At 37.6% G+C, this 14,210-nt stretch overlaps 1 long non-coding RNA gene across 1 annotated transcript; it reads right to left on the reverse strand.

The window, feature by feature from the left end:
• Nucleotides 1–5,152: 5,152 nt before the first annotated feature.
• Nucleotides 5,153–13,740, reverse strand: LOC145694995 (uncharacterized). Its single transcript, XR_014133099.1, has 3 exons — nt 13,589–13,740; nt 7,922–8,147; nt 5,153–5,375 (listed from the first exon to the last, which is right to left on the reverse strand). It is a non-coding gene; the product is annotated as an uncharacterized LOC145694995 (long non-coding RNA).
• Nucleotides 13,741–14,210: the final 470 nt, after the last annotated feature.

A 14,210-nucleotide genomic window follows, 5' to 3' on the forward strand; every position in this document is an offset into this window, starting at 1 on the left:
ACCCCTCGCAACAAAAATTTCTGCGTGCGTGCCTGACTAAGACGTTTGCTTTTTTTTTTAAGGCAATATATATATTTTTTGCATATGTAGCTATGTATTTACAGGCTATATATCTACATTATTTCCACACAATAATCTTCTAAATAAAACATGATGCAGTATTATTTTAATCGGATATAAACTATAAAAGTATGATTAAACGTATTGGCTATGCGTAAAAATTCCTTTAAATACTCGTATATTATGCATGTTAAAGGATGTCAAGGATTCATGCTACCTGCTGCAAAGGATATCAAAATGCAGGTAATCAAGAAAGTTCTGTCGCTTTTTGTGGAGGTCTATGTTCCATTGGCCCTCACACCGTGAATTTAATGCAAATGGAGATAAGGCGAAGGCGAGTTGTTGGTGTGAGTATGTCCAACATACTACCTGGTCGTGACAGTTCAGTAACTTGCGTAAGGATAGAGCGAACATGGGACCTCCACAGAGTGTCATAAGGGCGTGTATGCTGTATGAGTTCAAACTGGGGTCAAACGCCGCTGCAGCGGGGCGGAAGATATGTCAGGCCTTTGGTGAGGCTGTCGTGACTACGCGGATAGTGCAGCAGTAGTTTAATAAGTTTAAGGATGGTGACGAAACACTCGAAGACGTACCACATGCCGGAACACCAACACATGTACAAAATTAGCTGTTCAGGCAGAAATTGAAGAGAACAATGGCCAGACATGTGAGGAACTGGAACTACAATTCAGTGTGAGTGGAGAAACTATTCGGTAGCACCTCCATCAACTTGGGAAGCACTACAAGTTCGTTCGATGGGTCCCACATGATTTGACTCCGGGCCAGAAGGCAACGAGGGCAGATATTTGTGTTTCTATGCTGTCTCGTCTGAGGAAGGAGCCATTTTTGGACAGGGTGCTGGCATGTGATGAGAAGTGGGTCCTGTACGAAGCTCCACGAGGCCGTTATCATTGGTTAGCATCCCATGAACCCGTTCCAAAATAGCCGAAACCAACACTGCACCAGAAGAAGGTCCTTCACTGTGTTTGGTGAACTGCTCGCGGCGTCGTCCATTGGGAACTCTTACCGATTGGTCAGAGCATCAATGCAACTGTGTGTTTTCAGCAGTTCAGGCATGTTCAAGAAAAAATCAAAACTCTGGAGCCAGCACTTCTGAATCGCAAAGGGGTCCTCCTGTTACAGGACAACACTAAGCCCACGTGGCTGGGATGACCCGGGATACCATTCTACGCCTTGGATGGGAATCAATATTACATCCGCCATACTCCTCGGACATTGCACCGTCCGATTATCACATGTTTCATTCCTTGGACAATTAGCTTAGAAGACCGACAGTTCAAATCCCTAGCAGAGTTGCAAAATGCACTTGATATTTTCTTCGTTTCCCGGCCTACCATCTTTTACCGCGATGGAATCCATAGCCTTCTAGATCGTTGGCAGAAGGTCGTCGATGCTGATGGAACTATTTTTTTTATCTTCCATGTACTGTACGTGTTAGGTGACATGTCGATGTTCGAAGTTTGTGGGTGAAAAAGCGATTTGGTGTATTTACTATTTTATTTCGGGGGGAAGGGGATTTGCCAACTTTAGTCCTGAAAATGTGGAAATTCTGCAAGATATTTTAATTATTTTAATATAGTAAATTACATTTCGGGGCCCTTAAGCCAGGAAGTCCTACTCTTGAATACGCCACTGCCTACAACATATCCTGTATTCGAAAAGAAGAGAAATATGTTAATAAAACCAGACAAAAGAAACATTCCACTACACAAGGTATAGAAAAAACTGAGCAGACAATAGTAAGTAAAAATCCCTTTGCGTATTTCTTGTTTCAGTATGCTCCCTGCAAGTGGCAAGTTGTACAAGTTTTGAAACAGATAGAGAATTCTAATTAACTCAGTGTAACTGTCTCAGGTTTCTTAAACCTGTTTCACAACGTTTACTAATTTTGCATGCATAAGATAATGTTGCCATCTAGTCCCAGAAACTGTACTAAATATTTACACAGTTATTGTGTATTGTTTATTTGTTTCATTGTGATACAAATAATTGGAATGACAAATAAGTCTTTATCAAGAAGACACATGCATTTAATTACAATTATTAAGTATTCTGCCTATCAGAAAATCCTGAGAGCCCTCGTAGGATTCTCCTTTCTTCCCTCTAGATTCATATATGAAAACATTTCTTTTGTGTCTCTTGATCTTTTTAAATCATCGTTCAGTTGTGTCCTTCTTCCCAGTGACCCCGCGTAGCGTAGTCGCTAGCGCCCTCGCCCTCGGAGCGTGCGGTCCCGGGTTCGATTCCCGGCGGAGTCACTCGGTCGAAAAAGTGTAACACGCTTTTTCAGGCCAGCCAACCTGAATGAGGTTTTCCTGGGTAGCCTCCTGTTGGGGTGCTACCTAACTTGTAGGTCCCAGGGCACTTCCTTCCTTCCCCAATTCTTTCTTCCTTCCCTTTCCCCGGATTGTGTGCTTGCCGAGGGACGTCATCTCTCAAATCGTGAAGGGCTAAATGGTCTTAGATGCCGAAAGCCCAGAAATGTAAATCCTAAATCCTTCTTCTTCCGACTCTTCGTTTTCCTTCCATCGTTCCCTCTATGACCTTATGAAGAAGAACGATTTCTTCGTGCGATGTGTTCAATTTGACTGATCTTCTTAAGACAGATGATGGCTAAAAGCGTCCTCGCCTCTCTCACCCTTTTCAAAACATCTTCGTTTATTACTCTCTCCATCTCTTCTATCTTCTCCATATTTTTCTAAACCTCTGATTTCGAAGCTCGCTAAATATTTTTCTTTAGCTTCCGTAAATCCAAGTCTCTGAACTATACAATCCCATATTGCAGGAAATCTTCTTTCCTTGTCCAATGTTAAGTCTCCCTATAACATAGTAAATGCATTTTGTGTGCCTATTCTAATTCTTTGATCATTCCTAACACCGTGTGCGTGGGTTTTCTCGGGGTTCTCCCATTTCCTCCCACTTTCTTCATTCCACCATTTCATTCATTTCTCATAATCACCGTCTCCTTTAGCCTAACCGGCATAACCGTGGGACGTAAAACTCAAAGATTTCATTTCATTTTTCTTTGATCATTCCTACTTTTCTCATCCAGTTATTATGTAGCTTCTAGCGTAAGTATACGGGTGTTTGTAGTTTCACTCCAGGTGTATGAATATGTGTGAGTGTAATACTATATTTCTCAGTAACTACTGGCCATATCAGAGTGAAATTTGGTGGGCAGTTAGCCCATCATCTAAACTGCAATATTTGGTGGTGGAGCTAGGCTAGAGATAGACACGGCTCAATTTGTATGTGGTTCTTTATTTCTTGGTAACTACTGGCCGGAACTGGGCGAAATTTGGTGGGGAAATAGCACATCGTCTAAGGAATAAACAATTGCCATATTTGAGGTTGCGCTCGCTAGGGACAGGCTCGATGTGGCTCTGCTCTGCTCGCCTCGTATGTGGTCAAGACAAAAGTTCGAGATACTGAGGTTTCTCGTTCTTCATTAAAAGTGACTATATAACCTCGGCGAGTTCAAGTTATCCAAGGTTTGTGTTATCGATGTCCAACTGTATTTTATCAGATATTTTGTTTCACTTCACAACACCATCTTATCACAGTGAACTGAGTTTGCGGAAAATGTACCAAACAACAAATATTTTCGTGGTTTAGATGGTGTATTACATGATTAGATTAGATAAAGTAAATTACCTGTCAAACAAGAAGTTATTATTTTTATTTCCTCGCATTTTTGTGTAGCAGTAATCTACGGAACCTGATGCAAAGGAAGAATTAATACAGTGAGACCACGATAACTGGAAGCTAAAGGGAATAGACAAAAATTTGAGTTACCGAGTTTTTCGAGTAATCAAAGTTCAAGTTATCGAAGTGGCCACAACAAAAACTGGAAATACTAAGGTTCCTCGTTCCTCACTAGAAGTGACTATATAACTTCTATAACTTGAAGGTTTATTCATTCAACCTCTAGAAATCGGAAGTTGTGAAAATTCCTTAAATTAAGTAAGATGACTAGTTAAAATAAAATATTATACATGTATTGCTTTTTATTGGGGGGGGGGAGGTTTTCATGTCTAGATATGAATAAAACACAATTACAGTACACATTAACAACAATGACAGGACTGGCAACAATGACAATTGAATCGATTTCTGTTAAAAGGGCGTATGTAACATTTTTCACAATTTTAACTTTTTTAAAGAAATGAATATTTTAGAGGTAGATGTAACAATTTGTGATATTAGTACGTGTGTGTCTTGAAACGTGTTATACTAAATGTAAGACTTTTTTTTTCATAAATCAAACAGTCTCGTAATAAAACAGTTTTTGTCATTTCCAGACAGTTTTTTTTTTTTTTTAATTATTGCACATACACCCTTTTAACAGTAAGTGATTCAATTACGTAAAAGTATAGAGCTGTAGCTTCAAGTTATCGAAGTCACATTAAGGGAAATTCGACTTATAGAGGTTCGCAGATACGAAAGTTCGAGTTTAAAATTCGACGTACCGAGATTGTAATTTTTAAACTTTCAACTTATAGAGGTTATTTAACATTGGGTGTTATGGAGAGTTCAAAGGGACTGTGAATAAATCGAGTTATCAAGGAATTAAGTTATCGAGGTTCGAATTATTAATGTCCGAACGAATATATATATATATATATATATATATATATATATATATATATATATATATATATATATATAGAGAGAGAGAGAGAGAGAGAGAGAGAGAGAGAGAGAGAGGCCTACAAGTCAAGACAAGGAAAGGTGCCGAGAAAGAGATGTCTCGTCTCGGAAACTGCATGTGTCTCTGTTGAAAGGGCTGTGTCTCGTCTCAATTCGTCAGCAACCCTATACATAGTGTAAAGAGGGGGAGTTCCACATAAATATTATTGCTCTTGCAAGTTTATTAAATGCTTACATCTACCTGAAGGTAGAATAAATTAATTTCCTTTGCTTAGTCTCCGCTATGAACCCATCAATCTCTGCGCTATCAATGTGTGAAAAACGACGATAAAATATCTTCCTCCAGAAACGACTATACAAGTGATAATGGCTTATAAAGAATATAACACTATTACAAAGGTAAATTAAGAAAACATTTGCATTATTTTTTAACTTATGTATTTTGTATAAAAAATTCAGGGCCCCTGAAAAGAAGTCAGGTAACAGAATAAAGAAGTTTGCCAAATCTCATAGTAATTTAAATTTTGGTTGTTGTTGTTGGAAGATTTTTTTTGGATCCCATTGATGATGTTCTTTACAGCTGTTGATTGATCACGTGATCGCAGGAGGATGAGGAGATGAAGATTTGGTGGAATGTCTCAATCCTGGAATGAAAGAAAAAATATATATATAATTAGATCTGTAGATGTAGTTAATTGAACAATCCTATTATCTATGAATACTATGAAACATGAATTCCTTGTTACATTTCAAAGAATACCCTTTCTCAGTTTCGAAAAGGGTCTTCCCTACGCTGGCTATATTTTCTCTTTTAAATTTGGAAAAGATTTAAAAATTACATATATTAAGAGAGAAAAGTTATGTTATTATAAATTCGTAATGATTACAATATTGTTTGAAAATAAGGTATTGGCTTTTAATTACTCCATATTCAGCTCCACTCTATCAATCTCTTATACGTTTATTTCTATTTATTTATTTATTTATTTATTTATTTATTAGCTTGTACGTCCCGTGACCATTTTCTTGAATTCCAGTTGCTCGCTTATTTCTTGGAAATGGAACTTCCTACAAGATTCTTACGGGACATTGCTGAGATCTTTGCGGAATAATCACTGAATTAATTTCGGACGTCCATGTATTGAAACATGACAAGCATATTTCATAAAAATCTAAAAGGAAATGCCGACTGCGAGCCTGAATGTTCCTTAACAAATATGGGAGTCCAAAGAACCTTCCATGAACATGTTCTATCTAGGTTGATAGTTCTCCCAACTGCTATTCAAATAATACTAATATCATTGTATTTGATTTATTTACAAGTATTGGTGCCAGATTCAGTTGTCGAGCCATTTTATAATGGCACTGATATACAGAAATTCAAATCTGGAAGTTGACCGATGTCTAAGTCTACATTTAATGTTATTACTCTATAATTCGTTTACTTTTAGTTAAACTTACAATTAGACTGGAGCACGGAGGCACAGTGGTAGAGCGCTGAGCTCTGGTGCAAGGGGTCCATGCTTTAATCACAGTACTTGAGAAATTGTGGTAAATAACATTGTGTCTGTGGGTTTTGTCGGAGTTCTTCCGTTTCCTTCCAAATTCTCGTTCAAATTCTTTTTTTAAATAATCAGTCACTTTCAACTACCATCCATCTTCTCAGCCGAAAGGGCAAAAGCATTGAAAGTTACACTACTACAGATATCATTCAATTTTCATTTCTTAAAAAACAAATGTCCGGCCATGATCTGTAAATAGTGATCTTTTTAGAGTTGAATAGACTTAATATGCACCTCCTAACTTAAATCTTCTATTTGTTTGTCTCACTTGTCAGTGTTGCTATGTGACAAATGTTAAGATTGAAATCATGTAATTATTGAACTGATTAAAACGGAGTTATTTTCTACAAAGAAAGACATTGTTATTTTATATATTTATATGTAATTCTCTCTTGTTTCGATTCAAATGCTTAACTTTAATGAAAGAATCAGTTTAATTTACATTGCAATTAGTATTCTTTATTGAAATAGTATATACGAATATGTTCTTTTTTTAAAAAGTGTCAGTACAAGATACAGAACTGAACTTAGAGGAAATATTGGGAGCATTGTGGCTCAGTGGTGAAATTCTCACTCCCTGGTGTTACGGGTTTCTTGGTTTGATCTAAGGAAAAGTGATTTTGCGGTGGACAACCTTGTATCTGTGGGCTTTCTCTTGGCTCTTCCGTTTCCTCCCACAATGCCATTCCACCAATTCTTACATAATTATTCACTTTCACTAAGTACTCCTTACCCTAATGAGCATAAACGTAAGACGTTAATTTAAAAAGAAAAACATTTATTTCATTTTAAAGGAAAGTAAAATTCAGGTGTGTCTCACAAAAACTTTACTTGCTCTGAGCCTGATTCGAGCCCTTCAAGAAAATGAGACATTTATTATGTTTTTACATAGAGCTCTATGTAAAATCCACCTGACAGAGCAGAAAGAAATGTTATTCTGGTTTTAAGAAGCTTCAATCCCACTATGTTCTTCAGCTAATTTTACTACAGTTTAAATTCTGTATGAGGTCCTGACATTCATTCAACTATTGGTAGACGATGGGTACCAAACTTAACAAATAGAGTTTCTTTGTATCGCTTTCATTAACAATTTAAGCGTATGCATACATCAAAATCAAAATTAAGATCTATTCATCAAGTAACGTGTTATTCACTTATAATGTAATAACTAATATTGTTATACACTTAAGACTTCTTCATCGAAATAAAAATTTTAAACAAAAGAGAATTTTAAAATTTAGAGACCTTAGCGTACTATACTGTGCAATAGAAGAGTAAAGAGTTTTAAATACGTTGTTTTCAACAGACAAATATGTCATTATTTTGTTATGATGTCACGCATTTGTGGCTTTTGCCATGTTGCGTTGTTATGACGTCATAAATTGATCATAGTATATTGTTGTGACGCCACCATGTCACTTTTTTTCTTAAAAGTTTTTACTATTCTATTCCGTAATTCAGTACTTCTCACATTCCCCTAATTTTAAGGTTGTCTTTTGCTTTAAAGTTGTTTTTCAGTAAAGAAAAATAAGGAAAAAATTATTTTCTAATTGGTTTTAAATCTACATTATAATTATCAGTATAATACTGGTATAATTGTTAGTGAATTAAATATTTTAAATACTTACAATGGTTTCCATTGATCTAACCGTAGTAGCCAAGACCGTATCCGTAGCCAAGACCGCCGTAATATGGGTATCCAACACCGTATCCATAGCCATAGCCAAGACCGTAGGCAGGGTAGGCATATCCATAGCCAAGACCATATCCACCATAGGCCAAGACTCCTCGCTTGTCCCGGGTGTTTTCTTCAGCAGCGAAAACAGCCACGAGGGCGAACAAGAGGAAGATAGCCTGCATATAAACAAATAAATAAATATGAATTTATTTGATATGTACAAATAGATATCTTAAAAAATATAGGTATCATATCTCAATTACTGTGCATGTGGTTTCTTTAATCTTAATTGTCAATTCAATCAGTCATTCCAGCACCCTTACATATACAGTAATTAGTGACTATTTCTCTACTGGGTTCTGCGACGCAAGTAGGATAGAAGCAACACCACTAGGGATCCTGAGAAAATTCGAGTCGAAACACAGCTCTTCCAATAGAAAAATATAAGTTTTTCGAGTCGAGACATCACTTTTACAGCACGTTTTCGAGACGAGACAGCCTCAAATCTTGTCTCGTGCGCATCCCTAAACACCACGTCGTCAATTAATTCTTTCTAGTTAAATTTAAAGCAGTTTCTTATATTAAAAATTGAGGACTTTGATGTAATAAGGACGTAAGCGAGTTTACGCCCTTTTTGCATCAAACGCATTTGTGGCTTTTGCCATGCTTGTTTAGCCTCCTAATAACATTCCAGCTCAATATTGAAAAAAAATGCTGCATATTACATTGTTTTATGTAAGAAAAAATACTACTTAAATTTTCGACACCATTTTTCTCCAACTGCATGTTTCAGACTTACGCCCTTACTGCATCAAACTCCTGAATTGTGAAAACTGATCGAAAAGATTCTTTATGGACTTATATTTCCAGACTATTTTATTTGATTTCTACTTTGGTAACCCCTAAGCCTTGGAAATTCAATATTGGTATAGTTGCATGCATGTCTTTGTCTCTTGTAATCCTAGGCTCGACTTTAGACGGTATCACACATATCGTCGACAGCGTCACAAACTGTCGTATCTCAGTTTTCTAAACTTTTCAGGAGAGCGATTTTTAGGTTTTCACACAACTTTGAACAGCCATAACTCAAAATCTATTTTACCGAAAGGAGAGAAAATTTACCAAGTTATAACTTAAAGCATAAGAAATCAGTGGAGAAAGTTTCATGGAATTTGCCTGTAAAAGCTTGTGGAAAATTTGGCGGGAAAAAGATACGACAGTTTGTGACGATGGTAATTCTCTCTTGTATGAAAGATACGACGCATATTTTTTATACTGAGAACTACATTAATAGATGAACAATCGGAATATATTGCACTTTTATTGAAAAACTTCGTGTTTATTACACAAAATAATTTAACAAATGCTTCCTGAGATTCTTGAGGGTAAAACGAAATTCCTGAGAACACACAAGAAACACAATATTAAGAGCATACTAACAATAACATAAAATAATGCTATCAAGTTGTCGCTTCCAGAATATAAAATCTTGCAAAGTAATTTGCAAATTGCATGTTTTGATATTGCACTTGAGAAGGATGGCTAATGTGGTAAGTTTCTGTAAAATTGAACATGTGAAGGGTTTCGAATGATTGGAGTTGGGCCCGGACACAATGATAACGAGTCCTCGTAGGCGTGGGAGACCCGGGTTCGATTCCCGGCAGAAGCTCATGTGGTTCGGATTCCACGTTAATCAGTAGGTCCCCGTCTCATATAGCCTCGCTGCTGAGAGGGACGTTAAAAATCAATCACTCAAAACGAGTCCCCTTACTTCTCTGGAGCGATAATTTTTGACAAGTATGCAAAGTAGGAACTTCTATCTGGTGGATTCAATTTGCGTTCTTTTCAGGGAAATAGTTGTGTAAGTGTCCTCAAAATGACTTGTCTTAAACTGAATGCAGTTTGGATAGTCTTTGTTCACTTTCACTTCGCGCATTTCCGTCCGATTGATTGGATCTCCATTTTCGTCACGTCTAACTGACAGAATACAAAGACATTGGGACAGAGATCTAATCTCACACATCGCTTCTGTCAATACAATGAACGGTATATGGGTTCTTTTTCCTTGCCAGTTTAACAATCGGTTCAAGTTGCGAGGGTACAAAATTACTGCCACACTGCTTAATAGATGTGCTTATAGCACTGTGGACTGAATCTCCCTCATTTTGTCCATGCCTAGATTCAAAGAATCGGAGAGAAATTTCTCTGATGTTCTTACGTGTTTGCACCGCATACCCCATCATAGCAACCAACCTGAACTCCTACTAGGTCCATCCTGTATTTCTCCAACTCATTCATTACGGATTTTAACGCGCCTCGCTATAAAGAATTTTAATATTCCATGTTCCAAATCTCATATCCATTTTCTTTTGCTGATGTCGTGCCAAGTTATCAGTCTTGGTCCGAGGCTTCTGTGATTGTTTCTGAAAAAGTGTCTTTTTTTTCTATTACAGGATGAGTTTGTCAGGCTCACCCAAAACCCCTAAGCTGGAGGGTCTTGTCTGCCCGCGACTGCTTATTCAGTATCTTCGCAGCTAACCTCTATATCTAAAGGCCTTCTCCTCGATCCGCAACCTGGGGCCGCGGTGGCTCAGTGGTAGAGCGTTCACCTCTGGTTCATGGGGGCGTGGGTTCCAACCCTGCTCCCGCCAAGTGAAATTTGTGGTGGACAAATAGCGTGTGCGTGGGTTTCCTCGAGGTTCTCCCGTTTCCTCCCACTTTCTTCATTCCACCATTTCAGTCATTTCTCATAATCACCGTCTCCTTTAGCCTAACCGGCATAACCGTGGGACGTAAAACTCAAAAATGTCATGTCATGTCGATCCGCAACCTGAGGACGCCCCATGCCGTGTAAATATATATCTATACAGCCCCGCATTGATAAAGTATAACATTCTAGCTTATAAGTTTATTTGCTTCGGCTGTTCCGAGCTTAAGATATAAGTAAAAATAAATTAGGAACAAATGATAAAGAAACTAAGTCTACCTGATGGATAACAATAAGAAATGATATAAAAAGCAATGAGTTTATCAGTACGGGACTGTATATCTACTTTTGGACCAATTGCTTTGAATATAGGCGTATCTGTCCAGTTGCGAAAGATCTGTTGCTCACAAACTGTCGTAACTCAAGATACGACTGTTTGTGATAATGGTTTATATGCTTCATCTCAAGATACGACACAGTGACGTCATCACCACCGTCAAAACAACGCACATTACAGATGTGTCGCTTTGGGAAATTGTAGAAGTCAGTGTATGAAACTACATAGTAACATATCTCAATTTTCGATTTTTTTGAGATACGACACTTTGTGACGCTGTAGACGATATGACGGACACATATCACTATTAGACAGACTTATCACTATTTCAAAAGATGTATGTTCAGATAGGATTGCAGCAAACAAATTTATACGATAGTTTCTTTGATGCCTTTCTGCTAGCCTATGCATGAGAACGTGCAACATTAAGATTTTTTTCTCTACGTAAAGGTTCAATAAACAACTAGCAAAATCACTAGCGTTATACTATTGTTATGAAAAACAGGGGACACGCTAGCTCAGTGTTAAAGCTTACCTCTGGTGTTTGCGGTCCCTGGTTCGATCTCCGGTCAAGCAAGTTTGTGGTGGACAACATCGTGTTCGTGGGTTTTCTCGGGGCACTCCCGTTTCCTCTCACTTTCACATTCTACTAATTCTTCTATCATCATTCATTTTCCTTAATCATCGTTTCCCTTAGCCTAAAGATCATAATCGCGAGACGTTAAACTCAATGAATTTTCCAATGAAAAACATATTTCATATTAAAATTACGATAAAAATAATAACCATAAATCATTCTCGATTTTAATTTTTTTCTCTTATTGTTGTAATTTAATAACATTAGAATAACAAAATGTTTGACAGTGGTTCATTGTAATTTTTACTGAAAAAACGCTCTATCCTCAAGGCGAGTAGAGGGATTTCTGTTTTTTCTTTTTTACATTTCTTTTAAAACAAAAGTAGCTGTTTTCTCATATGTATATGTAAGTTAGTTTCCTCACACATAATATGATCCGGTAATCCATAAACAACAGGAACACTCACCGGAAATCGAACCCGGCTAATCTGTAACAATGGAAAATATGCAAACCATATTGCTAGAAGCCTTACAAGTTGGTCTAAGGGTCAGTACATCCACATAGTTCCGTGATCGATTCTCGCTGAGGGAAACTTGAAATTGGAAAAGCATTATGGTGGTTCGGATTCTACCTTGAAACATGTATGTCGACTTATTTATTTATAAATATGCTATTTCCACAAAGCGTGTTACTAAAAGAAACAAATTATTCTAGTTTGCAATATTTAGATACGTAGGTATAAGGTAGTTTATTGTGAATTCATTTTAAAAAAACAGAAAAGTTGAGATAAAATGACATTATTTTGAACACAATAAGTGTGTTAACAAGACTAGTGCAATACTTTCGGCTCGGCTGCGAACTGCTTGGACACTAGCGACATCTCTTGCCGTTAGGTAGAAGGCAACACATCTAGCAACAACTATTTAGCCTGGCTGTGGCTTGAGTTTATGATGGGAATTAAAAACATCTAAATAATGTTTTCGCCTAGATATTTATGCAACCCGCGATTCTTAAATGTTTTGAAGTTTCCATATAAGCATTATTCACAGACATCAGTTTCTGCTTTATAAACAGAATACAGTAGCTCAAGAAATGAAGCAAAGTGAAATTAACAGTGCACTAGTGACACTAAAAGAAGAGATACTACTTTCATACAGTGCATTAAGCTATTCACTCATAACACGATATCAACTCTCCCTTGCTGGTCTAGTGGCCAGTGCACGCGTGTTCGGAGCATGAGATCTCGGATTCGATTCCCGGTGGGGAAGTATTGGACGTGTTACGAATGATTCGAATACTACCTTAAACTTTAGGTTCGCATGTCATATTGCTTCAGAGCTGAAAAGGAACGCATCACTTAAACACACAAACAGACAAACTGATAGTAATTTCATATCTAATAAGGATCGAAAATGAATGAAATCTTTAAGTTTTACGTCCCACTATTATGTCGGAAAGGCTAAAGGAGACGCTGATGATGTGAAATGAACTTAATAGTGGAATAAGGAAAGTGGGAAGAAACGAGGGAAGCCCGAGAAAACCCACATACACTGTGGTTGTCCACCACATAGCTTACTTGGCTTGTACTGAGATCGAGCCAAGGACCTCACGCACCAGTGCTGAACGCTCTATCACTGAGCGACTGCCGTAGGAAGCGAAGCAAATGAAAGGGAAGTTAATATCACATAACCTAATTAATCTCAATAAAAGTACATTGTTGAAGAAAAATGTGCGAATTTTTGAAGATTACATTATACTGGTCCTTCTTCCTTTCCTAGAAATAAGGAGATAGCTAATGAAGCTATTTTCTAACTGGAATTATTTGTAAATGAACCAGCACTTAGGGTACCTAATTTTACTCAAAATCGAATCACAGAACAATATATTAGGTTACATTTATTACTAGTGTGCAGTGATTGACATTGATGATTCTAGATTGTAGTCCAAATGAACAAGATGAACGCAGAAAGCTACAGAATACTGAATTGTACTCACCAAAACCTTCATGATGATGATGTGCTGCCGGAGTAGTCTTTGACTCTAGCTAGATACCGTGGGTTCAACTCTGCCTGCTTTTTATACTTTTTCCTCTCCACCCCTGGGGCAAGGTCAGTCTTCGTTCCTCATCTTTTTCCCTCCCCCGGCGCCCCCCCTCTTCCCTCGAACTCATTCCTCTGAGAAAAAACTGAAACTATTTCTCGTGGTTCCGGCATAGTGAATTCGGTAAGGAAACATGGTATTGTAAATCAGGCCTTCTGTCAACGGCCAAAAACGTCATTATAATAGAAGTTCCTTTTTCTTTTGATGACAACGCCCTTGGATCCACCCTCCCTACCTTCCGAGCGCACCTTGAGCTCAAACCACGAGGCGTGTCGATTGCCTGTTGGTCCATGCGTTACTCACTCACACACACACAAACAACATTGGCACGCACGTATATCCGTAAGTACAATTTTTAATGCGTGCATATATGTATCAGACTCATAAAGGCTGGAAATTTTCTGATGGCTGTTGTAAAGGAATGTAGAAACAAAATTAGTAGTAGACAAAGAAGTCCAAATATTGCCTTTGTTTTCCCAGTACTTTGTTAACTAACAACACAGCTCCTATTTATTTT

Source organism: Thermobia domestica, chromosome 9 (assembly GCF_964235325.1).
Source record: "Thermobia domestica chromosome 9, izTheDome1.hap1.1, whole genome shotgun sequence".
NCBI classification, from domain to species: Eukaryota; Metazoa; Arthropoda; class Insecta; order Zygentoma; family Lepismatidae; genus Thermobia; species Thermobia domestica.